At 39.8% G+C, this 27,242-nt stretch overlaps 1 pseudogene; it reads left to right on the top strand.

Annotated features, from left to right (window-relative positions):
• Positions 1-2,810: 2,810 nt before the first annotated feature.
• On the top strand, positions 2,811-26,609 carry LOC143404079 (ras-related protein Ral-A pseudogene; annotated as a pseudogene).
• Positions 26,610-27,242: the final 633 nt, after the last annotated feature.

The following is a 27,242-nucleotide window of genomic DNA, read 5'->3' as shown; positions in this document are numbered from 1 at the left end:
AGACTGCCTACCCATCAAAGGCAACCCACAGGATGGGAAAAAGTATCTGTAAATCATATATCTCACAAGAGATTGATATCCAGTTATATAGAGAACTAATAAAACTCAACAAGAAAACACCAAAAGACTCCTATTGAAGAGATATCTGCGTCCACATGTTTATTGCAGCTCTATTCACAATAGATAAGATACAGAATCAACCTAGGCGTCCATCAATGAATAAGTACGTAAAGAATATATGGTATTTACACAATGAAATATAGTTGTTTGTGTTGGAGATTTGGTTCCAGAACCTCACGGACACTTGTGCCTTGTTGGAAGGAATGTAAAATAGTACAGTCACTGTGGAAAACAGTATGACAGCTCCTTAAAAGGTTAAAAACAGAATTGTCATCCATTGCTGGGACAAAATACCTGAGATAAACAACTGAAAGTTAGAAAGATTTATTTTAAGTCACAGTTTCAGAGGTTTCAGTCCATGGTCACTTGACTGTATTGCTTTGGGCCGTGGCAGCATAGTATGTCACAGTACAGGAGCACATAGTAGAAGTGGGTTCACCTTGTGGATTCCAGGAAGCAAAAAGAGAGAAAGGGGCTAGGGTTTCAAGATCCCCTTCAAGGGCATGTCCCCCATGACCTAACTTCCTCCCATTAGTTCCCACCTCCTAAAGGTTTTACCACCTTCTACTAGTGCCATAGATTGTGAACAGCCTTTAACATGTGGACCTTTAGGGTACATTTAAGCTCCAAATCATAACACCATATGATCCAGCAATTCTACTTCTGAGTGTATGCCCCAAAGAATTGAAAGCAGGATCTTAAAAAGATTTTGGTACACTCAGGTTCATAACAGTATTATTCACAATAGCTAAAATGTGAAAGTAAGCCAAGTGTCCATCAACAGATGAATGGATAGGCTAACTTTGGTAAATCCATACAATGGAATATTATTCAAAATTTAAAAAGACATTTGATAATGCACTACAACAAGGATGAATCTTGAGGACAGTATGCTAAATGAAATAAGATAGCCACAAAAAGACAAATAGTTTATGATTCCATTTGTTTGAGGTGCTTAAATTAGTCAAATATCTTTTTTTACAGAAAGTAGGATGGTAGCTTCCAGAAGTTGAGGAGAGTGGGGGAGGGGAGTTATTGTTTTAGAGATAGTTTCTGTTTTATATGACAAAAGAGTTATATATGGTGGTAGTTTTGCACAACATTATATATGTACTTAGAACCACTTAAGATGATTAAGATGTAAATTGTTATGCATGTTTTTAAAAACTTGAGGAGGGGGGAGACCTTTTTAAAGAAAATGTCCCAGCCCTTCTCAAGAAGATAGTTCCTATGTGGGAAAATCAATATTCCTCTCTGGGCCTCAGTTTCCTCATCTTCAAAAGAAGCGTATTTGAGTGGATGATTTCTAAAGTCATCTCCTACTCAGATACTAGGTTGGAAGGAAGCAGAGGAGCATGGTGTTTGGTGTCTGGACTCTGGCAACAGTCAGATTTTCACTGGGTGCTGCCACTTGTTAGTTGGGGCATTTTGAAGTAGATACTGAACCTTCAAGGGTCCACTATTTTTTTTTATCTAATAAAATCAGATATTAATTGTACACCTTTCATGGGGAAATTGTGACTATTGAATGAGACAGTGAATGAAACATGATTAGCACAGTGCTTGGGACTTAGTCAGAGCTTAACAAATGTCAGATTTTTAAAAACAGACACTTTCCAAAGTGCCCCAGTTGTTCATGTGACTCATACAAGTTGGGAAGGAAGCATAGAATATCATGCACTCCCAGTGGTCTATCCAAAGCATTTGCTCTAAGTGGAACATGAAGTACATTTCCATACACAGAGTTTGTTCAGATGTGACTAAACCAAGACTGTGGTGAATGGCAAGCCTCCACTACCTTTAGCCTCCCTTAATTTATAAACAAACCCTTCCCCCAAAGTTCCTATGAAAGTATTGTTTATTCTGCTTTCTAATCTCTTCAAGAAAAATAGGAAAGAAATTATCATTTACTTTCAAGTCTGAAAGTTATTCATATCCTTCAATGCTCTCAAAAGATGTCTAATCTTGCATAAATAATGATTAAGTTTTCTTCTAAAAGGTGGAAGTGAATATTGGCAGTTTATCTTAAAGGATGGATTTATATAATTTTTTTTATATACATCAATCATTGGTTAAAAATTTTTAAAACATCAACAAATTAGTTGACTCCATGCTTTTTGACTGAGGGAGACTTGAAGCCCTGGTCCTGATAGGAAGGGAAGGAGCAAGCCAAGTTTCTTGCAGGTATTCGACAAAGTGGTAGGGAATTAGGTTTTATATCATTCAGCCCTGTGTACTGAAAGGTAGGGTTTGTGGTACATGGTTTCACATGACAGCAATGAACTTGGTCTGCTACATGAAGTTTCAAGAGTATGAACTTTTGCTGATGAATACCAGAGTACCCATCAGCTGTTTCAGTAATCTTATCCCTAGCTAACATTGGGAAGCCATCCTGGAAGAACCCCAGAGCCAGAAAGTGAAAGCCTATAAAATTATCATGTGAGCATGTAGCAGTAAGGATCAACTATGGGCTGCAAAAATGCTGACATTTTGAGCTGGGTGACAGTAGAAGCTCATTGCTTTTTTTACAGCACCTTAGACACTGCCTGGAATGTAGTAAAAGCTTAATATATGTTTACTGAATATACTAGGGGATTGTTTTGAGGATCCATGTGCTTATAAACTAGCTACCTTGAATGCAATGCTCCTTGGGGCTTTCTCCCTATAGAGACATCCAGATATTTGGAGAAATGGTTGATCCAACAGTGGTCAACCTGGGTCATACAGGTGAATCCAAGTCTTCCAGTTGGAAGCCACCTTATCAGGTAGTGGGCTATTTGGGCCAGAGCAATTTTATGTGAAAGTAGCACTCAGAAGAGGAGCAGCAACTGATGGTGCTCCCCAGATGCATTATTATGTACAAAGACCAAGCCCAGTGGGGGTCTCTCTAGCAATAGAGTTGGTTACTCCTTGACCAGCTTTAGCAGGTTTGTTTCAAACTGATCACAAAGGATGGTTTTTATTCTGGATAGATTGTTGTTCTAATGAATATGGTCAGCTCTTGATGTGGCTAACAGGTGATGTTGATGGCAATTTTCCTCCTTGTGGGGTTTCCATTACAAACATTTTCCGACATAAAGCAAAACTGAAAGACTTTCACAAATTTGGGATTCTTTCACCTATACGCCCATCACCCAGATTCTATCATTAACATTTATTGCCCTTGCTTTATCACAGTCTATACCTCTAACCATCTCCCAATTCATCCATCAATCCATCTTAGATTTTGTTGCATTTCCAAGTAAATTACAGACATCACTATACTTTCCTATAAGTATTTCTGTTTTTTGCTAAATTTTTATATTTAGGCTTTTTTTTTGGAGGTAAAATTTACACACAATGAAATGAACAAATCATTATAATTAGCTGAGAATTGACAAATGCATAAATACATGTAAACTGATCCTTTTGAAGATATCAACCATTTCCATCACCCTAAAAATTCCTAATGCCCCTTTCCAGGCAACTCCTATCCTATATATAACAGCTTCTATTCTGATGTTTTTCCACTGACTTAAATTTGTGTTTTCGGAACTTGTATCAGTGGGAATCAAGAGTGTGTACACTTCATTTATGGCTCTTTCTACACAATAAAATATTTTTTGAAATTTATCCAAAACAAATAAAAATATTGCTGTGTACATCAGAAGTCTGCTTCATTTTACTATCCCCTTGAATAAATATACCAAAGCAAAGCTTATTATTCTGTTTTTATATTGACAGATACTTGAGTATTGCCAGTTTTGCCATTATGAATGAGGCTGCTATGAACATTGTTGTGTAAATTGTTTTGTGGACTATGTTTTAATTTCTCTTGGATAAATATCTTGGGATTCCTGAGACATAAGGTAGGTAGTAGATTAGTTGAATAAGAATCTGCCAGGCTTTTTACTTACCCCCCAAATGTTTATACCATTGTACAATCTCACCATGTATAAAAGGGGGGGGTTCTACATAATTGGGTTATTTTTTTTCCTAAATTGTAGATACAGCTGATGAATTCAAGGGGCAACTCCCCACCCTCATAACCTTGGGCTTCAGAAAGGAGGCTAATTGTGTAAGGAAACCTGGGACTAGGATGAGCTGATGTCCGACCACACAGGGTATGCAAGTGATCAAGGCATAGGGTCAGAGGTAGAAAAGGGCCTCACTGATGAATCATGATATCTGTGCCCAGGGGGCAAATAAGTAAATTCTCTGGGTAGCCCTTGAAGATAAGAATGGTCAAACAAAATAATTTATCCAGAGAAACTCAGGTCTTGGTAAGATTTAATAGTTGGGAATACAGTCTTTGAATGGCATAGTCCCTCATTCAACAATTTCTGAAACATTATTTAGATAAGCATTTTATGGACATCCTTCACTGGGTTAGGCTTAAAATTAATAAATCTTACAGCACTCTTCCAAAGTCTTGCCTTCATGTCCTTTTTAAGATGGCATATTTCATGCTACGCATGTTCGCTATCTGTCTGTCCTCCTCCCTTTATGTATATACCAAATGAGCAAATGTTTATTCAGGAAACAGATGGCCTTAGAGTAGTTTGTGAGTACAGGCCACCTGGGAGGCTTTTATCTGAAATAGCCCTAGGAATGCCTGGACACAGTAGACAAAGGTTGTCAAAATGATTACTTAGGAATATGTGCTTCCAAAAGTGAAGTCTGTGAAAAGAAACCAGCATTATAGAGCCAGGAGAATTTGGAAGAGACCCAGAACCTCCACCTCATCTTACCAGGGAGATGGTGAAACCAAAGCAGGGATCTGACTACTGTACTCTCAGTTCCTTGCAGGCTGTTAAGACTTTTGTTATAATGAAGGAGAAATACACCCCAGAAAGCTCAAATTCAAGTGAGTGATTTGAAAGACTGACGAGGCATCTCGTGGAAATATTTGTGCCTGACACAGCCACGGACTCTGGGGCCACACGGTCTGTTGCACTCTTTGGATATCTATTCTGTTCTCTTTCTTTCATTCTCAGAATTTAGCACACACTTGAACACAGCTGCCACCTGAAACTTTAGGGCAAATTACAAGGCCATGGGCATCTAAGCTGTCCCTTTATATTATTTCTGTTGAAATAATGGTTGCAAATCTAGTGTTGTGACTCCTAGTTTAGTGCTTTATGCAGAACTTTTCTGAACATGAGCACAGAGTTTGGGAGAGTTTAACCTGAGTTTCTTCCCAGTAAGGCAGGGATAGTGATAGTTCTACCCCAAGGTGTTTCTTTGAGGATAAAAATCCATTTAGTGCATGCAAAGTGAGTAGAACAATGCCTGTCTAGTATGGTATTAGTGTAAGCTGATGTCATTAGCTGGTAATCTCCTCTCTCTCCCTCCTCAAAAATCTCCCCCACCTCCTCTACCTCCACTCTCCACTCATCTCTGCCCTGGTTTGTGCCACTCCTGGCTCACTCTCTCTAGATTGCACCCCCTTGGATTCCTTGCTTACTCACCTCTGGCTAGGTTTGGTGAAAAGGGGATGCCTGGTGAAGCCTGGAAGGTGAGAGAAGGGTGAGGTTGGTACTTCTTCCATCTCCTTCCTTGTCCAGCACAGAGTATCCAGCAGTAGCTACTTGCTCCCATTACTTCAGTGGCCCCTGTTCTACAGTCCCAGTTCTCAGTGGCTCCCCTTAGCACTATTTCTCTAGTTTCTTTGGCTGGCTCCCACCTAGGAAGGTCCAGGACATTTTCTTCCCTGTGGCATTAAGAAATGCACTAGTGAGGGGAACAGTGGCATTCATGCAAAGGTCCTGTGGTACCTGCCCTCTGGAGGCTGGAGGTAATAATGAGACATGCTCCTATGGACTTGCCTTCCCTGAAGGAGGAGAAGACACGTGGTGGCACTTAACCATTTATACACAATGAGAGTAATTACCTTGAGAGGCAAGGATATATGATGGTGATTAATCATTGTGGGATCCCTAGGAATCAAATAGATGGGAAGCCCACTAAGAGACTGATTTATGTAATCATGAGAAAGACTCCGGTTCTGAGAACAGAAACCTGATTGAGTCACCACAGTAGGAACTTGTGACCTCTTATTCAGTTCCTAGAGCTGGAGCTCCTTGTCTGAGAGGAGGTTGGGTTCCTTTGAGGAAGAATGAGCCCTGCATCGCTGTCAGAGGTATATGCTGTAAATCTTCTTCCAGGTCTTCCCTGTAGGGACTCAGGGGTATTTGCCATGGTGATGGGAAAAGGTTTGTGTCTCTGAGAGATGCTCAAATCAGGACATCTGTGGTAGCCATTGAAATGCACCATTGACAGGTTCAAGAAGCTTAGCTGGCCAGCAACCCCAGCTGCTATGCTCTAAATACAGGACTTGCGGGCATGATCCCAGGCTCTGTACTATCCCATGAGGAATACCTTTCCCTTCCAATAGAACACCCAAGATGAATCATGAGGACGTAGAAGCTATTTTCCTGATGAAACTCAGATGTTTCTTTCTCCACAGTCTATTTCATTTTTGCATATTAACTTGTTTTATACAAAAGACAATAATAAATCCCTAAACTCCCATGAATCTGTCTTTTAGTGAACCCCATAGCATGATTCAAAGACCCTTTGGCTGGTTGGTTTGTTAATTCTAGAGCATGCAAACCCCTGTTCCACAGGATCGATCCTGATACTCATATTTGGGCCAGGTCTTAGAATAAGACCTATTCTAGACTAGCCCTCCTAGAGCTTAGAACCAAACTATGATGTATCCCACGGGGGAGATGGATTTTTTGGCTGAATTCTGCCAAATTAAAAGGCCTTAGGAAATACTGTGGGATTTCCAAGGTTTCCCCCTAATGGAGCATAAACCAAGTCTGCACAAGTCCAGAGTGATCAGACGGTAAGTTAACCATCCACTGGAGCAAATCAATCAATCTAAATTGACAACCACAGAGAAATAGGTAGTGCCACTAAGGACTATGCACCTCTTTTCAAATACACATAGAGCATTCATTAAGATAGAACATCAAATAAATGAGACATGAAAGAAATATAAAGGATGTATGAGCATTTCTGTGTTGGACACCTGCAACACTTCTCTAGCTGTTTTCAAATATATAAGTCCTTACTGTAAGGGATAGTCTCTGTAACGTGTTAGGTAACATGAGACCACTTCCCCTCCTCCTACTGTGTTCTGATGCTCATTGCCCACTCTCTATCCCCTCCAACCGTCCTAGCTGCTATGATTAATATCTGCTCTCTTCGTCTAGATGATCCGTTTTTTTTTAACTTACACATGTGTGAGAATAACCAGTATTTGTCTTTTTGATCTTATTTCATGAAATACCCTCCTATTTCCATGAATGTTGCTGAAACTGACACTATTTCACTCTTTTATGGCTGAATAATATTATCTTGTATGTGTACACCACATTTTTCAGAATCCATTCATTGATAGATGGGCACATAAGTGGATTGCATATTTTGACTTCTACTTCCACAATAAATATGGGTGTGCTAATATCACTTTAATATAATGATTTCATTTCCTTTGATATATACAAAATACTGAGATGAATGGATTATATGATAGTGCTATTTTCAGGTTTTAAAAATATTCCATATTATTCTCCATAATGACTGTACTGATTTATATTCCCATAACACTGTATAAAGTTGTTTTTTATCTACATCCTCACCAGCACTGTTTTTTTTTTCCAATATCATGTTCTTTCTACTAGAGCACAAATTCTGGGTTTGTTGTTGTTGTTGTTTGTTCGTTTGTTTTTTGATACTAGGGATTAAACTCAGAGGATTGAACTCAGGGGCACTCGACCATCAACCCACATCCCCAGCCCTATTTTGTATTTTATTCAGAGACAAGGTCTCACTGAGCTGCTTAGCACCTTGCTTTTGCAGAGGCTGGCTTTGAACTCGCGATCCTCCTGCCTCAGCCTCCCAAGCCCCTGAGATTACAGGCATGCGCCACCACACCCAGCTCAAATTCTGGATTTTTGTGGGCCCCGCTGTAACTGAATAAACTGTACTTCATTGTAATTTTGATTTCCATTTCCCTGATATTAGTAATGCTGAGCATTTTGGCATATAGTTGGTGACCGTTAGTCACCAAAAAGAATAGTATATCTTTTTTTTTTTTTTTAGAAATATCAGATTTTTTTTTACCCATTTTAAATCAGAGTATTTATTTTCTGTTGAGATTTTTGAATTCTTAATATATTCTAAATAGATAAATGAATAGTCTGAAACATTGTCTCTACATCTGTAGAATGTTTACTCTGTTCTTTCCTCTGCTGTGCAGAAGCTTTTTAATTTAATATAATATCATTGGTCTGTTTTTGCTTTTGTTGTCTGTGCTTTGGGGGTTTTTCCAAAAGTGTCCCAGTGTCCTGAACTGTTTCCCTTTTGTGTTCTTTCAGTCATTTCAAACTCTGCATTCTTCCCTTTTACTTTGTGGTACAGTTTTAGTTGATTTCTTTTTTAGTGCTGGGAATAGAACCCAGGCCTGCACATATATTGGGTAAGAACTCTACCATTCAGCTACATCCTGAGATTTTAGTTGATTTATTTAATGTGGTGAGAGGTATAGAGATTAATTCTTTTGTGTATGTATATGTTTATTTCCCAGCACCGTTTATAAAGAACACTGTAATTTCTCCAAGGTATGTTCTTGGAATCTTCAAAAATTCAAGTGGCTAAAAGATAAATTGATATCTCAATTTTTAATTCCACATAAAAATTTAATTCTCAACTGAATTCTCAGTTTTTAATAGGCATGTGTGTCTGATTTTGTGGTAGTACCATGCTGTCTCTATTATTACGACTTTGTAGTCTATTTTGGAATCACATACTTTAATGCTTCCTGCTTTGTCCCTTTCAACACCTCCTAAGGGTTCTTAAGGCAATTCTGGATTTTGGGGGGTCCCTATAAATTTTGTGATTATGTTTTCTAGTTTTGTGATCAATGTCCATTATTTGTTGCTAGATAGTTGATTGAATCTGCATTGATATTATACAATATCAGTGATTCCAATCCATGCCATGGGATATCTTTTAAACGTGTGTGTGTGTGTGTGTGTGTGTGTGTGTGTATGCGAGCGCACGCGCAAACATGTTCTTTATACTTTCTTTCATAAGAGTTTGATAATTTTAATTATTAGAGATCTTCAATCTTCTTGGTAAAATTTATTCCCAAGCACTCTTTGGAGATATTGCAAATAGGATATTTTTTAAAGTATCTTTTTCAGTCAGTCTGTTATTGGTGTATAAAAGAATGCTGGTTTTTTATGTTAATTATGCATTCTGCAACTTTATCCGGTGTGTTTATCAGGTTCAAGAGCTACTTGCTGATGTCTTCAGGTTTTATTTTACATATAATATATGATCCACCAAAAGACATCATTTGACTTCCTCTTTTCCTATTTGGATGTCTCCTATTCCTTTCTTTGGCCTATTGTTCTGTTTCCCAGGACTACAGAGGACAAGAGTGGTGAAAGTGGACATCCTTGTTTTCTTACAGCTCTTAGAGGAAGTGCTTTCAACTTTCTTCCAATTCAGTAGCATGATTTTGACAATGGGTTTGTCACATATAGCCTGTGTTCTGTTGAGGTATATTCCCACAATACTTAACTGGTTTTTTTTTTAATAATCATGTTGGGATATTGAATTTTATAGCATGCTTCATTGCAGCTCATGGAGATTTCAGATCCCAGAAGAAAAAAGTAGAAACTCAGAATTCAAACATGTAACATTCCCATCTCCAAAACCAAGACAGTATTTTCCAAATACTAAAGAAAAATCATTTTCAACAAATACTAAATATACTCTGACATATTCATATATCAAGGCCATAGACAAGGAGAACTATGCCAAACTCAGAGTATCACGATCCCATCATGAGAATATGTTAAGAACAAATTCCAGGGAAAAAGTGATGAATGAAGCCACTCAATTTTAAATACCTGGTGAGCATTAACATATTCAGTTTTTATCTAAAGCAAAACCAATGTGGAGATAAGGTGGGAGAAATAAATGTAACTGGGATATAGATGATCAGGTTGGAATAACAATACAAGAAACAGGTTCTGTAAATAGACATGAAATAAATGAATAATGTTATACTGGCCATTACAGCTGAAATTGAATGATATGATGTAAAATATATAAAACAAATATTAAGACATTTTTCAAGTAGAGGAGACAAAAGAAGTCAAAATGTTCTTAAGGTAATGTGAAACATGAGCTATATGACTCTTCCTAAATACCAAAGAATACATACACAAGCATGGAGAAAAAAACTCTAATAAATACAATCCACTATAATGGTAAATACAACCTAAATGATATGGGAAAGGTCAGAATATAAATAGGAAAATAAGTATGTTTATATCCTTAACCACAAAACTAATCACAGTATTAAAAGATTATAACATTGAAATTAACAAGTCCATGAGTTCATAGTGATAAAAACATTTTAATTATTCGGGTTAACATTAACTGTGGAAGAAAATTGAACTTCAGAGAAATAACTGCACATTTTTTAACAACACAAGGCTAGTTAAGGGAATAATATAGGAAGAACTGAATTAGAATATTTCCAGGTTTCAAATAGGAATATAATAATTAACACAAGTAAGGATCATAAATGATAAAATTTTTAGAGAAAGATCATTGGTGAACAAAATATTTGTACATTATTCAAGTACCAGTCTCCAAACTGCTTTACAATGAGAAACAGTGTATCTGCTCCACAAACTGACCCAGTGGATGCTTCCATCACGAAATGACCAGTTCTAGCATCAAGTGATGGGCACACAGGACACAGCATATTCTGCCTGCAGGTTGGATGTGATGGGACGCACACAGCATTAACTGCTCAGTGTTCTCAGCTAAAAGTTCAGGCTGAATTTAATCCTAAGGATATTGTCATATATCACTGTAGGATGTAGGCATAGGGCAAAATAATAACTGATCTATCTTCTATAAACAAGTCAAAGTCACCAAAAACTGTGAGAACAAAAAGATGAAGAGGCCTTTTCAAGAGTACATATTTATATATATATGTATATATACATATATATATATGTGTATATATGCATATATATGTAAAATATGTGTGTATATTTTGTTACAGCTCTTAGAGGAAGTGCTTTCAACTTTTCTCCAATATGTGCATTAAATATACACACACATAAATGTATGTATATATATATATATACACACACACACACACACACACACACACAAGTATATACATACACATAAATATACCCTAGGTAGATGTATATATGTGTATATGTGTGTATGTTTTAAAAGATTTTTTTTAACTCTAAATGCCTTTTCTTTTTATTTCTGGTTATTTTTCCTAGTGACATTGACTGAAGATATGTCAGCTGTCTTTTTTCAGTGGTTTACATTTTACAGTTGTCTGATAATTTTGTGCTTGAATTCAGGCTAAACATTCAGCAAAAACACTCATGTCTGTGCCTATCTGGAGGCAGAGTGTCCATCTAGAATTGTGGTCTCCTTCCAGTTTCTCATGTCTTTAGTTTTATGCAGGTTGAGATTGGAGACAACAAGAATTAAGACTGGTCAACAGAATATGAAGATCTAGGCTTTGGAATTCTTGTCACAGTTAATGGCTAAGGGAGTGGAATAACTGTAAAACTGGACATTTGGAGGAAAAAAAGCTGTATACATCTGAGAAATCCATTGTTCATAAATGATCCCTCCAGTGTTCACTGTGGCCTTTAACTTGGTTTGCTCTCTTTTTTTATCGTGTGGAAAACTACATTTGTCAGTGCAGTTTTGTTCAAATAGGCAATATCTTTTCTTAGTTGCAGCAGAACTTAGCCTCTGAGGGAAAGAGAAATCAAATGAGAGCTTTGGTCAGGCCAGCTGACAGTTACTCAAGAGGTATGGCTCAGTGGCAGTAACAGTCAGCGGTCCCCTAAGCTCCTCTGGAAAGATAAGCTAAAGGGCTGGGCCAGCAGCTGGCTGGTGGAAATGTGAACGTGCACTTTAGCATGGGCTACAGGATATTGGGCACCTGCACTGCCCCACCCATCAGCACTGATACCAAACACCTTCCTCCTGTTCCTCTCTGACCCAGCTGAGGGCTTTTCCCACCTACCAGGGAAGGAGGCTCTTAGTACCACTATTGCAGGTTCAGAATAGACTGGTGCAGGAGGAAGAAGTTCATGCTCTTAGAAATCTGTGACCAAGGTTCTAATGGCAATGGGTGGGTAGGAGGGACAATTCTAGAAGGCAAGCCAGCAGGGACCATAGACAACATCCAAGGCCACTACCACATTTTACTGGGAAAAAAGTGATGCCACAGGGGTTGGGGGTGAGCTTTAAGCTACATGACCTGTCTTAAGAAGCCTGGATCCAAAACCCAGGCCTCAGGTCCTTTCCATAAATATTGGGGGAGAGGAAGGCTGCAATCTGAAGGCCTCCACAGGCACTATGGACTGTTGGGTCACTTTGGCTAGACAGAATCACCCATGGGAAACAGTTCTTCCAAAGCAGATCAGGAGTGAAGAGAAAAAGGAGTCGAAGTGCCATGGTCCAAGGGAGAGCAGTGGGCTTATCCATAGCCCAAATCTTTTTCTCTAGTTCCCCATAGGTGATTCTGCGCCTTGTCGGAAGGTGAATTATTTTGAGGACATTCTGTCTGGACAGTTCAGCACCTCTCTGAAGTTAAAGGATGGCATTGTGTATTACTGTACTCTCCTCCCTTCATCTTTTTCCTTCCCCAAGTTCTACTTTGGGAAAGATTTCTTGATTAGTCTAAAGTCTAATAACCATCATTTTCTGCATTTCCATTGTGATTTACCATTTTATTGGGGGATTTTTACCTAATGAAAACAATGGGCTTAATGTAAAACTCCCAGTTGTGGTGCTGATCCCATTAAAAGGTTGTTAGGTCATGTGGTAGGATGTAATTGTAGTTTTTGTTTAAAAAAATACTCGTTTTGATAATTTGTAATGGCAGGAGGTATTATTTTTTGTGCACTGAGTTTTAATGTAACTATTATTTTGTATTTGAAACAAGTTGCACATGGGTGCTTCAACAGAGAGGATACAGGTTTAAGCCATGAATCTGCGTGTTTTCCTTTGAAATTTTTTTCTGAGATATAAAACAAGTCTTCATGAGAGGCAAATTGACCTTTTCTCAATGGTTGATGGACGCTCGGCCTTTTCTAGGCAGTAAACCACATGTGTGGAGGATTTCCATGTTGGTGATCTGAGATCATTGTATACCCCATGCTCTTCTCATTGCTAAAATTATCTGAGAGCTTTTGAAAATGCTGATGCTCAAATTATATCCCAGACCACTTGAGAATCCCAGGTGTGCTCTCATATTCATCTTAAGGAACATCTTAAGATACCTGTTGCATGGTGGCATCATTTAGATATAGTGAATGGCCCCCAGCTCCTATCAAGTCCTTTCACCTCTCCATCACTTACATGGTTGGCTCTTTCACTCTTGGCACTATAGGTGGATCTCTTCTAGCTGAAAATTGCACATAAATCCCTCTTTTATCATTTGGACAGGTTTGAGGAAACAAATGTCCTGTGTTCTTGACAATAATATTGGGTTTTGAGCCGGTCCCCAAACTTACTTTTGCCAATAACAAAGTCTGATATTCTAAGACTTCAAGATTCAATAAAGTTGCATTTTCAACTCTTAACCGGACACGCAGAGGTGGAAACAGGAATAAAAAGGGAGAACGCAGAGCCCAAGGAGCTCAGGATCTGAGCTGTTTGAAGCACCACTCTGGGGTCTGTTACTAAACTGATATCCATTTTATAATGCCATCTAATGTCCTCTAGTTGATGTCAGCTTAAATGAGCCCATGATCTTTAGACACTGAGTCCTGGAAAACACTAAAGACAAATTGTGCCTCAGGCAAGCATGCTTCTCCCACCTACAGCCCAGTTTGTAATTTAGTGTTTGTAATCAAGGGTCTTTCTCATCAGTTTTAACACTTTCCATTTGCATTTCCAAGAGAACAGTCCAGGTTGACTCAGTCTTGTTTCTCAAGGCAGGCCCAAGAGAAGGACCCTTGTGCCAGTGACTTGAGCAGTGCCATGCTCCCAGAAGAAAGAGGCAGTGGAGTCAAGGAAGCTGGAAAAGAAGATCAAAAAGCCCAGGAAGTGTGTGATTTCAGGGAGGGCAGCACGTATTTAGAAGATGCTCCTCAGAGGTATCGGACCCTAATCTGACTGAGCTTCCCTCTGGGTGCTAAAGGACATAAAGCAGAGACCCCAAGTGCAAACAAGAGATGCATATTAAAGGGCATGGCAGGGCAGCAACTCAAGGAAGATAGAGGTAAAACCAGACAGAAAGAAGCTCCATCAGCTCTTAGAAAAAAAATGAAGAAAAGTCACAGCATTAGAAGGAGTGAGTGACTCCCAGATCCACAGATATAATCACTGCTATACCAGAAGGCTGAAGGCCAGAGAATCAGCATGCTATTTTCCACATGCTAAACCAATGCTTTCTTTGTAGAATCATGTGTCTCAGCACAGTTGTGGCATCAATGAAGCCAGGCACTCGAAACCCATGTTTTGTTAGCAGTTGAGCCTTCAAGAGCATCACACTCCAGCTTGGGAGGGTTCTTCTTCTGAAAGGAAAACCATAGAAACAGGATCTATTATCTATGATGTTACTGTAATAAACTCTTCCACACAAGATGTTCATTAAATCAAAGAAGCTGTCTTAGACAAGGAAGTCCAGAAATGGGTTAAAGTCTAGAAAGACTTGGATATTTCTATTTTTATTGTTGTTTTTACATATCCAGTGATGATCAAGCTTGCCAGGAAGCAAAGATTCTCCCATTTTATAGAAATATTCAAGTAAAATAGGATTGTTTAAAAAACAATAGGTTTAGGGACTGGGGTTGTGGCTCAGCAGTAGAGCACTCTACTAGCACATGCTAGGTCCTGGGTTTGATCCTCAGCACCACATATAAATAAATAAAATAAAGGCATTGTGTCCAACTACAACCAAAAAATAAATATATTTTTTTTAAAAAAATGGGTTTATAAGGCAAAGATAAGGAAATCATACTTGGTATAGTTTGCACTATGGGAAGAAAGGAGAAAGTAAATAATCAAGCAAAATCAAAGTAGGAGGAGACCACTATTAATGAAGAGTAAACCTATAAATTTCAAAAAAGTTGCATAAGAATGATATATCTCATACATAACCATTGTATATGTTACCCACCGTGTAGACATCATGTAGGTACTCATGTTTGTCTGAACAAGTATAATATAGGAATAAAGGAGAGTCATTATACAATTATTATTATGGTCACTTAGAAAGAGAAAACCTTTAGAAATGTGAGAGATGTCATGAAAAGCAGATGCCCTATTAGACAGCAGCAATAAACCAGTGTGAGGGTATGGAACTAAACAGAGGGCTCAAACTATCCTTTTCACAAAATCTTGACTGGAGCTGGTTTCATGCTCTTGGCTTCTGTGGAAGTTGTGCAGGAGAGCAAAAACTCAGCCATAGGCTGAATCTTGACAGAGATTGTGGGAAACCATGGAGAAGTAGAAGGCCAGTGGCAAGAAAAGGTGTTCACCACTGTATGTTATCATGTGTGTGTCAGGAACAACGCACCCTGAGGTTACGGAGCACTTTCAAGGGAGCTGTCCTTGTGCAAGGCAGGTGCTCCTTATCTGGCGTGACCCTTGCCTCCTCCTGCAAAGAGGGTCTCATCTCTCAGATGAGGGCACCACCTTAGGTAAACACAGAGGCTCCAGGAGGTGATATTGAGAGTGACAGAGAGTAAGATGAACATGAGCCAGGTGAAGTGGGCTCGAGGAGCTGAAAGCTCAATCTTCACATCTGAGCAAAGTGGACCCTTGTGAGAAGGACACTGAGGACATGGCCATGGAGACAGATGGATAGAGAGGATGGACTCAGTGCAGAATCATCATGGAGACCAATTTGTGCACTTTCTATGTGAAGGTTGAACTTTATTTCAAAGAGAGGGGGAAAGGAGAAAAATGAGCTGGATATGTCAGAACATAGAGTTTTGGGCCCAGGATTTATACTGTTACTGAAAAATCACTCTGTATTAGATGAAAAATTTCCTAGAGATTAGGAAATTATATTGCCAGAAAGACCTAAGGACTTGATATTACATAGTCAATGCTTTTAGTGGACAATTTTATTTATTGAATTGTCACTATGAAAATTATTTTAATTCATGATTCCACAAATGTATAAATGTAGATATTATTTATCAGTTCTCTGAGATAAGGGAATCGAGATGTAAACACCTGGCCAAGGACAGTCCAGGACCTGAGAGCAGGCCTGATGTTAAACCCAATCCTGCTCACCTTATCATATCAGAGAATCTCAGATGTCAGTCCACCCTGAAAGAACTGGAGAGGCCCATTATCTCCTCCACCCACAACACCCTGACAACCTCTAACTGGATTTGGGCTTCCTCTTCCCCTTTCCTTCCCTACCTTGGAAGAGTATCCATTGTTTCGCAGAATCAGTATTGGCCAAAAAGATGTTGTTGGTATAGGAAGGGCTCAGCCTGTTTGCTCTCACTTTAGTCAAAGTGTGGACCCAGTTGCATCCCCAGACATGTCCAACTTTGGATTCTTGATTCCATGTGTGCATGTGATGCTTGCACATCTGGGATTTTGGGGCTCACCTCTACACTCAAAGGTCTTTGGGGACAGGCCTCCTGGGAAGGAACTGAAAGAGGAAGAGGGTTCCAATCCCTGTTCTTCCTTTTCCAAGCATCTTCAGAACATCCATTTCTGATGTCAGTGAAACCATCTGGTGACCCAGACAAAAAGGCAGACATCAGGTATCTGATGTATATGTCTGATGCTTAGATGGCAAGTGCTGAGACAAAAATGTTTTCTGAAGTCATCCTCTTGAGTACAGAGGGGTTTAAAGAAGCAAGCTATTAATATTATCTCTATATTGTTAACCTTAGTTGACATCCCTAGATAGAACATGCTATTCAGTCTCCAGAGCATGGAAAGAACAAGGTGTCTACTCACAGGGATCAAAGAAATAGAACCTCCAGGTTTGGGGATACCATGAAGTGAGGAGTTGAGTAACTGCATAACACATTCCTATTCAGGGGACCTTTCATGATTTTAAAGCCTGTGAATTCCCTGTTGACTATGGGTCACTCATACATACACACATAGAGTCTGTTGCCACCTGGAGGGTGTTACCTGCTCTAAGAAAGGTAGCAGAGGGGCCTGTCCCTTATTGTAACTAAGGGATAAGATGTGCTACAGATTCTCAGTGTATAGTTCTTCAGAGATTTAACAGGTGCATAATCCTTCTATTATCACCATCTGTTTAGAAGGGTCTTCTCAGTTCTCCCTAATAAAAATGATTTGAATTTCCAGACAGAAAAGAATAGATGTCCTCAGAACATGGGCTAAGCAAAGGCTTCCAGCAGCCTTATGTCAATCCTCACAGGCCCAGGAAGGTACTGGTCCAGCAAGGCATACTGTACATTGCTGTGGGCCCGACACTTTCCTCTCTTTTCTTCCTCATTCTCACTTTTCTTAAACTATCTTCCATAAACCTGATCTTCATCTTCCTGAAATGACAGCACATCCAATTCTCATCACTGGTACCTAGATCTATCCACTCTCCTCACTTTCTTTAATAATTGTCAGGTCCCCAAAATATCAGTTGTCTCACCAGTTTTGTTTTATTGTTTTGTTTTTATATGGGCTCTCACTCACTTGCTCAGTTGCTCAGGCCACCCTCCTGCCTCAGCCTACCAATTAGCTGGCTTGACAGCCATGTTCCACCTTCCCAGATCCACTACTATTCTCGTTCAAAGTCTTCTTCTTATCATGTTGTTATTCTCCTTATGATAACCTTTTCAACTGTACACTAAATAATTCTAACTCCTCACCTTGCCTTTATATTCCCAATAACTAGCTCCCGCTGGCTAACTTCCTTTCAATTCCCTTCACTTCTTTATTCAAATCCTCCCCTAGAATCAGAATGACCCTTTTCTGACTCCAGAAAAGACAAAAATGTCTTCCAGCCTCCAGGTTTTGTCTACAAAGTGATGCTCTCAGCCTGATATTCTTCCAGGTTTCCTCAAGTTTCAGTTTACACATCAATAATCATCAGTCACAACTATTTTTTGGATCTGAGGTGTTTCCCCAAATCTCCTATGTTAACGTAGAAGTGCTGGCAGAAGTGCTGACATCTATTCTTTTCTGTCTGGAAATACAAATCATTTTTATTAGGGAGAACTGATTGGATTGTGGGAGCTGCAAACTAAACAGTCCATCCTATTTTGAATGGGCTAAGTGGGATTGTAGGCAAGTGGGCAGGCTGGAAGAAGTGGTCACAGCAGAGGGTGGTTGCTCCAGAGGGTTCATATTCCCTTTGGCCTCTCCCTCTTTCTCTTTGCTTTCAGCTGCCATAAGGTGAATAGCATTCTTCCACCATGACCTCCCGCCATGATATTCTGCCTCACTTTAAACCCAGAGCAATGGAGCTGGATCATGTGTCACCATGGTCTGAATCCCTGAAACCATGAGTTAAAATAAACCTAGCTGCTCTCCAAGTTCTCCTTTTCAGGTATTTGTGTTCCAGCAACAAAGAGCTGAAAAACAATCACTGAAGATGCTTAGTAAGGTTTTGAGATAAATCCTATTTGTCTGAAAGGTAAACATCTGGAACCAATATTCTTACTCTTGCAAAAAGTTGACAAGCTCAGATAAAAGGATCTTAGTGTTTCAAGAATTGAAAGGGGCTACTAACACAAGAATCTCTTTAAGGACTCTTGGCACATCAGGCAGTTTCTTCTCAAATGTCCTGTGAAGCGAGTTATTCACAACCAGTCATCCATCCCATCATTTGACAACTCTCAAGGCCAGGAAACTTCCTTGGATATGGCCAACCCATGATGTCCTGAATTCTTCCTTCACATGTTCTCCTTGTATATACCCATAATGCCACAAAACAAATCTGTTCTCCTCTCCTCTAGTTTCTTTAAATATTTGAAGCTGGATCTCAGTTCTCTATGATTTCTCAATCATTAATGTTGACTTCAATTCTGGCCAAATTTCTGGCCCACCATCATACACTGTCTATTAATAAAAGTGTCCAAATCAACCAAGATCCTGGGGAGTTTGTACTCCCATAAGGACATTCCCTATAAAATATGGCCTACTCAGACCACAGGTCTTGCAGGCAGCTTTGTCTCAAGGGTAACATCTATTCCCTGTGGAATCACTCTCTGTGGCCTCCCATGCAGGACTAACAAAGCTATTCAGGCGTTCTGCCATAGATATTTTAAACCAAGGTGAGGGTTGTGTCACATTTTCTGTTGCTTGCTTTTTGTTGCTCTTCCTCCCTGCAAATATTTCACAAGACTAACCTTAGCAGACACTCTGCTTTCCTGGGAGACACAGACGATGTGTGTCAAACTCCCGAACTACTGACATGGTACTAATTGAGCAAGGGGAATGCTGTCAATAAAAGTTCACGTGAGAGCTTGGGTTATATTTATGCTGTTTCTCCTGCTTTTTGTGTGTGTGTGTGTGTGCACAGGGAGGATGGGATTGAGCAGACTGTGTGGCAGGACTGCTGCAGTTGCAGCTGTGGTTTGTACATACTATTTACATGTGAGTGTTGGTGGACATGCATGGGGTCAATCCTCATTCAACTAAGATGATCTTTTTATCATTAACAGCAAGTGTATCCTATTCTGGCTTTTCTATCAATGTTCTGGCAAGAAATTGTCATATCATACACATCTTCTGAGACACGTCTTCATACTTCTAATCTTCCTTATTGGATTCAGTCCTCCCAGTGGGGTTTTATGAGATACAGCCCCCAATTTTTAAAAAGGCTCCAAGACAGTCAAACTCAAGGCCTCACTGGGACCTGAGATAGAGCAGAAAGCCTGGATGCAAGTGTTGAGTCAAAGCCCTTTCAGCACAAGATTGATTTTCCATAGAGACCCTCACTAATCTGCATCTCCTCCTGAAAGCATTTGATAAGGTGCTGGCTCTGCTCATAGACAAAGTGCACTCACACTTTAGTGTTTTGACATCTGTATCATGGGTCATAGGACCTCTTTGTATCTGGCAGTAAAGTTAATGCATAAGTTTCAAATTATCTCTTAATAATTCTTTGAAAAAATAAGGAAGACATAAATGTTGTTAGTTTTCAACAGGTCAGGATTCAGAACAGTAGGCCCACGTTAACTTTGGAGTAGGTAGACATGGGGCCCATGTTCCCACCACACACCAGTTGGGGATTCTTGGGCAGGTTTAGTGACCTTGCTGAGTCTCAGCTCCTACAAAAAGATACTACCAGATACATGAAAGGGTCTGTGGAGGATTTACTGGTCTACAGTGGAGAGAGAACTCGCTTGGTACTCACTGGTCATTGTGCACAGCGGATGCAAGTAAACATGGATTTCATTATAGCCTGGTGAATTGCTGTAACGTCAGTGCACCTATGCAAAACTGGGATCAGGAAACATCATGGTCACATTACAAAATGGTACCAAACAAAGGACTGGGGGGAAAATTTCTCATGGCAAATTTCACAATAATAAATTTAGGTATAGTTAAAGACATCAGAGTTTTGCTTTTCCTCCAAGTTGATTTACTGAGAAAAGAAATCTTCAGAATTCCAAAGGTTTCTCTCTTAGGAAAATTTCAACACTATCTTGAATTGGTAGATAGGAGAACTGATGTTTTTCTCCAGGAAGCTGCCATTCCATGAGGTCCTTGCTCAACAAGCAGACATTTCTGGAATATATGAAGACAAGCGTTCTGATGGTCCATATATTAGGTAAGAGCTTCATCAACTACACTGGTTGTTGACATTTTACATGAAAATAGAATTCTTGAGACTAAATGCATATTTGGAAACATGAACCCAGATGGGGAAAAACCACTGGTGTAGCCCAGTGATGTATGGAGGAAAGTGAACTAGATTGTTTAATTGGAGGAAAGACACCTTAGAGGAAACAGAGAATCTGAGTTAGGACTCAGGAATCATAAGACCTCCAAATAATTGGGCAAATGTTTTGTTAGCATCTGTAGCTGTCTAGAGAAGAGTGGAGGGTAGAGTCAATAAATGCAATTCACTAGAACACTGTGGGAGAGATAAGAAAACCCTTTGAAGACAGATGTTGACAGACCCCTGCTGGGAAGACGGGCTGACAGACAGGCGGTAGTGGTGACTGTGAGAATCTCATGATCCCCTCCCTCCTAACTTCATCCTACCTGTAAACCTATGGCCTGCACAGTGAGGACCAGGCTCAACAAGATCTAGGCAGATAGTAGGAAGAAGGGAAAGCTGGGGATTTCCAGTCCTCTGAATCTTCTCTAAAACAAAATAGGTCTTTTGGACCTACAGGCACATCTATCAGCTTATACTACAGAGAATTTGGAGGTTACTTGGGAGACCTGTTGGATTCATGTGCATTATGATTAGAATACTCACTGCTTCCAGCAGGGCTGACTTTAGGCTCATCAAATGGGAAGTCTGAACTTCTGAGACCTTCTTGTGAGTCAGAAGAATCAGGATAACCAGAGGGTACATAATACTGTTCATCTGGCAGGACTTTATTCTCTTTCTTCTCCTGCAGTGCACTGCTGAGACTAGAGAGATCAGGAAAAACAACAGATGAAATCAAGATGGATTAGAATCATAGAATCCTATCTGTTCATGGTCAGAAGAACATGGACTCCTCTCTTCAAAAAAGCAAGAATAAAACATGCTGCACTGATGCCCATAGCTTGGATGCCATGAGAACGGAGATGAGAAATAAAGAAAGAAATAGGCATGAGTACCAGTGAACTGGGCAGATCACAAGCTGATGAGGAAGGAGACTTAAGGTCACCTCTACGGTACAGTCACAAGAGGGAGCACGCAATGAGAAGCATAGGCAGGGTCAACCTTGGGCATAACCAAATTCAACACTCACCTACCCAGTGAATCAGCCTCAGCATTGTAGAGTGCTAGAGACCTTGTAACTTTTATATCTTTTTCTATCAATATTATGACAAGTTTCTTTTCTATATGATTATTGATATATAAATCAATAATCTTGGGCAATAGTACATAAGGAACTGACTTATCTCATTCTTATTTTAGTCCTTACAAATGAACAAGTGACTTCTTAATGGGAAAAAAATCCACAAGACTACTTAGGTCCCCTTGGACAGACCCACTCCAAAATTAACATAAAGAAAACTAATTATCTGGCTAACTGACTATGTCATCTTTGGGTGAGTGAACAACATCACAGCAATCAGAAGCTTTTTCACCTTTGATTATGGAATCTGCAGCTAATTTTGACCTGGTGTATATTTCAGGACACTCAAACCCCATTAGATTGCCTTTGCTTATTTTATCCCTGATCATTCATTGTTACCTGGAATCCAGTGACTCTTGTTCTTCTTCATCATTCTCATCATCATTATATTCTTCAAACAAATTCAGAAATATATAGAAGTTGTTAAATAGCTATATTTTACATATTTCAATACAGTGGCCACCTGAGAATGGGGACATTCTATTATGTGTGGCATGAATTTAGGATGCACATACAGGATTGTACTGAATGATCCCATACAGTGACTTCAAAGAAATGAGTGGTCTGTGTTAATGTGCTAATCTTCATGTAAAATGTCACTAGTTGCTTGGATCATTATTATTACATGCTCTGAGTTAGATACTTGGCCAGGTTCTTCTAGATATCTCTAGTTACATCTCTCTTCTTTCTACAAAACTCATTCCCAGACATGGTGGTTCTGTGTCCCCTCACAATCTTCAAATAGAATCTATTCCCTATTTCTTATTCCTTTCCATATTGTGACTTTTGCACTGATTTCCATATTAGTTTTGATGATGTACTAGAGCCAATTTTTCTTTGGAATCTGTTAGAGTATGAGCTGAATTTCTACCTCCTGATTCTACTCATTGTTTTTGGATTCTACTCTTTTAACTGAACCATCACCAAAAACTTATGGATTATATTACTTCTTAAAGTGAGTTTATGAATAATCTTTCACTCAGTAGAGCTAAAAGGAATATCCTATTTGGTTTATTTTATAGATAATGAGGCAAAAAATCTGGAAGTGAGCCACATCCCTACAGGTAATAAAAGCCAATGCGCAGGAAGAACTTGGGAGACTGTCATTCCTAGCCCAGGCTCTCTGACTCCTGTCCTGCAGCACTGGTAAATGTTGCCTCTTGCTCCAGAGTTTGTGCACCACCAGGGAGCACAAAAACAGCAGAAATACTGTGACCTCCAATACCGTACATTTCTCCTTAGTGCTCCAGCTACTACTGTGCTCATATTGTAATAGACTCAATTGACATGTGGAATCCAAGACAGCTGGTGAAATGTTACTGGTGAAGGTGTGGAGTGTCCTCTGAGCCAGGGACTTTGGAGCAATTCAATGTAATCAAGGTCTGTGCCACCTCACCATAGTTGAGTCTGCAGAGAAGCCTCTCCGCCAGGCTGCAGCTCTCTGACAGTTGGTCCCAGAGGCCAATTGGTTCTGCTGAAGTTTCAGCTGTGACTTCAGAAATGGACATATTGTCCCATTCCATAAAATAATAATGGCACCTTCTCCCAATTAAAACTATTTTTTATCCCAGTGATCAGGAATAACTTGAAGACTGGCTTCTAGAATACTTTTCAACACTCAGAACTAACTCCATCAGATATGATGGTGCTTCTTGATAGATTTGAGATTAGATGGTGAGAATAAACTTATACATGGAATCTATACATTGTCCAAGTGAAAAGAGCTTTTGTCATAAGAAGGAAATAGGAGGCACAGGTGTCCAGGATCCAAGTCATGCCTTCAGGAATAATTTCAGGCACATGCATGAGGGTCCATGCAAATGGTATCTCCAAAGACATAGTAAAGAGTAGTAACCTATCTGAACAGTCACTAACACTGGAAGTACACTGAGTGTTCAGGATCAAAAATTCGCAAGAAAAAAAATTAGCAAAAACTTTTAGGAAAGATCAGCTGGCCTAGTTTAGAAGACAGGACTCATGTAGACCCCTGCTATATACATGCGTCAGTAGTGCCTGTGAATTCGGTATAATCTCTGCAACCTCCCCTTTCTGGTTAGTCCTATGTTCGCCACCCTGAATTTCTCACTGAACACCCAGAAATATGACTATTGGAATTCAGTTCTCTTTTTAATGGCGTACTCACGAGTTGCAACCAGAGAAGAAGTGACTTCACATTCACCCAACAGGTCAGCACTATTTTGGGGAGGCTGGTGGACAACAGGCAGTTCACACCGACTGCAGGAAGTTTTATGGCTCTCATTCAATGAGTCTGGCAAGGGTTCTTTTACTTCTTCCTCTTCCTCCTGTTCCTCTTTTCTCAGCTTGGTGGGATAAAGAGTATGATTAAACAAGAAGGATTGGATGCAAGAGTCCCAGGAGTTGATGATAGAGGCCTAAGGCAGTGGTCACAGAAGGTCGGGGTACTCCCTTTAAAGAGAAAGAAAAGGGTACTCCTGAGGGCAGAGTGTAGCTGCCTTTGTGACATGAGGCAGGAGAAGAGGTTCATTATACTGGCTGGACAATTAGCTGAGGGAGTAGGTGTCTCAACTCTCTTTGTATGCTACCACCATGACCCACAGCACACAGAGAACATAACACAAGTTCAAACTTTTCTATATGTGTTAACATACAACAGTTAATGCTTCAGAGACATTGTAAAGTCCAAGACATCTAATGCAATCCAATATATGGAGATATAAATCTCCATTATCCAATTTCATGGCTATGAAAGGCCTGCCAACAAACTAAGGACAACTATAAAGAAAATAGATATACATCTCATCCTCAATTGATCAATACCCTATATATTAGTCTCATCCTCAATTGGTCCATATGTATATTCTGTGAGTTAAAAATAAGAACTTTAGTGAGATTGATTACGTCTACCTGGATACAAACCAGAACCAGTACAATGGGCACCTTGTTAAAAGATGGACTTCTTCATTGGTTGAGGAATGTAGTCATACCAGCAGTTTTTGTTTCCCTTTGAACCTCTTGGTTTCCTCATGGGGGACCCTTGTCATATTTTACCTATCCTTTCCTAGGCCCTTAATATTCATTGTTATCAGGGATTTATTCATTGTTATCAGGGAGCCTGTGATTCCTGCTCTTTTCCATCTTCACAATTCTCTGAAATCAAATTCAGAAATGTCCAGTAGGCATTGATTAGTTCCACATCACTCATTACAAACACATGGGAGCCTTGGAGCATGGAGCCATAAGTATCAATGTGTGACCTTTTTATGGACATAAAGTTCTCCTCTAGATGCAGCTCATGAGGACTCCACTGAAAGAACTTCAATTGTACCAATCACATAGCGGGGGTCCACTGCAAATCATGTTGGTGTACATAGGACTAACCAGATTGCAGAGGTACAAGAAACACAAGAGTAGTTGGGAAGGTCACAACCCAAGTCACAGGCTGATTAAAACCTAAGAATAAATTGCAGGACTGTTGAAAGAGTCTTGTCCTTCCACAACTCACCTACACAGCAACAGGGCTCAAATAATAACAGAAGAATTAATCTGAAAGAAATACAGTCTTAGATTTAAACAGAACAATCAGGAGAAATTGAGACACTGAAATAGAAAAAGTAAAAACAGTAGAGGAGATTTTGATCAGTGGCATCTCTAGTTACGGCATGCACATAACATAGCCTGGAAGCTGCCAGGAAGAGGGTGGATCCCCCCAGAGACTAGCCTGGATCCCCTTCCTTCTCCTTCATTGGCCCACACTCTGCTGCTACCCTGCAGCCTCCTCCTTCTGACTCCCCTTAAAAGGAGCCTCCCAGACAACAAAGGCAGAGCACCCTCCTCCACAGCCAATCCAGCTGAGGCTTCTGGAACCTACTAGGTGGCACACAGCTTGCTGTGCAGATCATTCTGAATACTGTGGTGAAAACTCCACAACACTAGGTGGCTGCACATCACTGCAAATATCAGAATTTCTTAACCTTACACAAAGTCATCATGAAGAGCAGTGCTGGTGTGGGCAAATCTATTGGGACTCTACAGTTCATCTATGAGGAGTTTGTGGAGGACTCTGAACCTAGCAAAGCAGAGAGCTACAGGAAGAAGGTGTGCTGGATGGGGAGGAAGAGCACATCTCCACAACTCAGAGCAGCTGAACAGGAAGATCAAGCTGCAATTGGAGACAACTGCTTCCATATGGGGGAGGGGTTCCTCGGACCTTCTCGACTGCAGAAATGCAATTGTTGGCAACCACCGCTGGCTTCAAGGAGGATATTTTAAGAGGAAAAAAAGATGAGAATCTTTCATTTCTACTGGTTGGTAACAGATCAAATTTGAAAGATAAAAAGGCAGATTTCTATAGAAAAGGCAAAAAAGAGAGCTGGCCAGTGGAAGGATAAGTATGTGGAAACTTCTGCTAAAATATGAGCTAATGTTGATAATGTCAAAGTTGTACAGGCATTTGGGGTAACAGGTGCATAGATAAAGTTGATAAAGTTATCAAAAAGAGGCTTTTTAGGAATTCGTGTCTTTAGATATTACATCTAGTTTGTCATGTCAAATATTTTTGCTTAGGGGTTTATGATGTACATCTTTCGTTTCTTACTTCTCACAAGCAATGTCGTGCATGGAATTAAAGTGACCAATGTCACACTGGCCAGCAGGCCCAGCAGACTCCAGGTGTGTTCACTGCAGCCATTAAACCAGGAATCCTAACCACAAACACTGTGGTTTTGTCTTGAGACCTTTCCTCTCCTGGGTACTAAGGAAACTGTGAAGCCAAATGACAAAGATGCATATAGTTTCTTAGGCTGATGCCACTACCTGATTCATTTATTGGCAATTTGAGCCACTTAAAGGCCAATTAACTTTCTTTAAATGAAAAAAAGTACACAGTCTACTCACTAGGGAGGTAAACTGGGCAAATCTATTGGGACTCTACAGTTCATCTATGAGGAGTTTGTGGAGGACTCTGAACCTAGCAAAGCGGAGAGCTACAGGAAGAAGGTGTGCTGCATGGGGAGGAAGAGCACATCTCCACAACTCAGAGCAGCTGAACAGGAAGACCAAGCTGCAATTGGAGACAACCCAAGTCACAGGCTGATTAAAACCTAA

This window comes from Callospermophilus lateralis, chromosome 7 (assembly GCF_048772815.1).
Source record: "Callospermophilus lateralis isolate mCalLat2 chromosome 7, mCalLat2.hap1, whole genome shotgun sequence".
In the NCBI taxonomy this organism is placed as follows: Eukaryota; Metazoa; Chordata; class Mammalia; order Rodentia; family Sciuridae; genus Callospermophilus; species Callospermophilus lateralis.
This window is presented reverse-complemented; position numbering and strand designations above follow the sequence as displayed.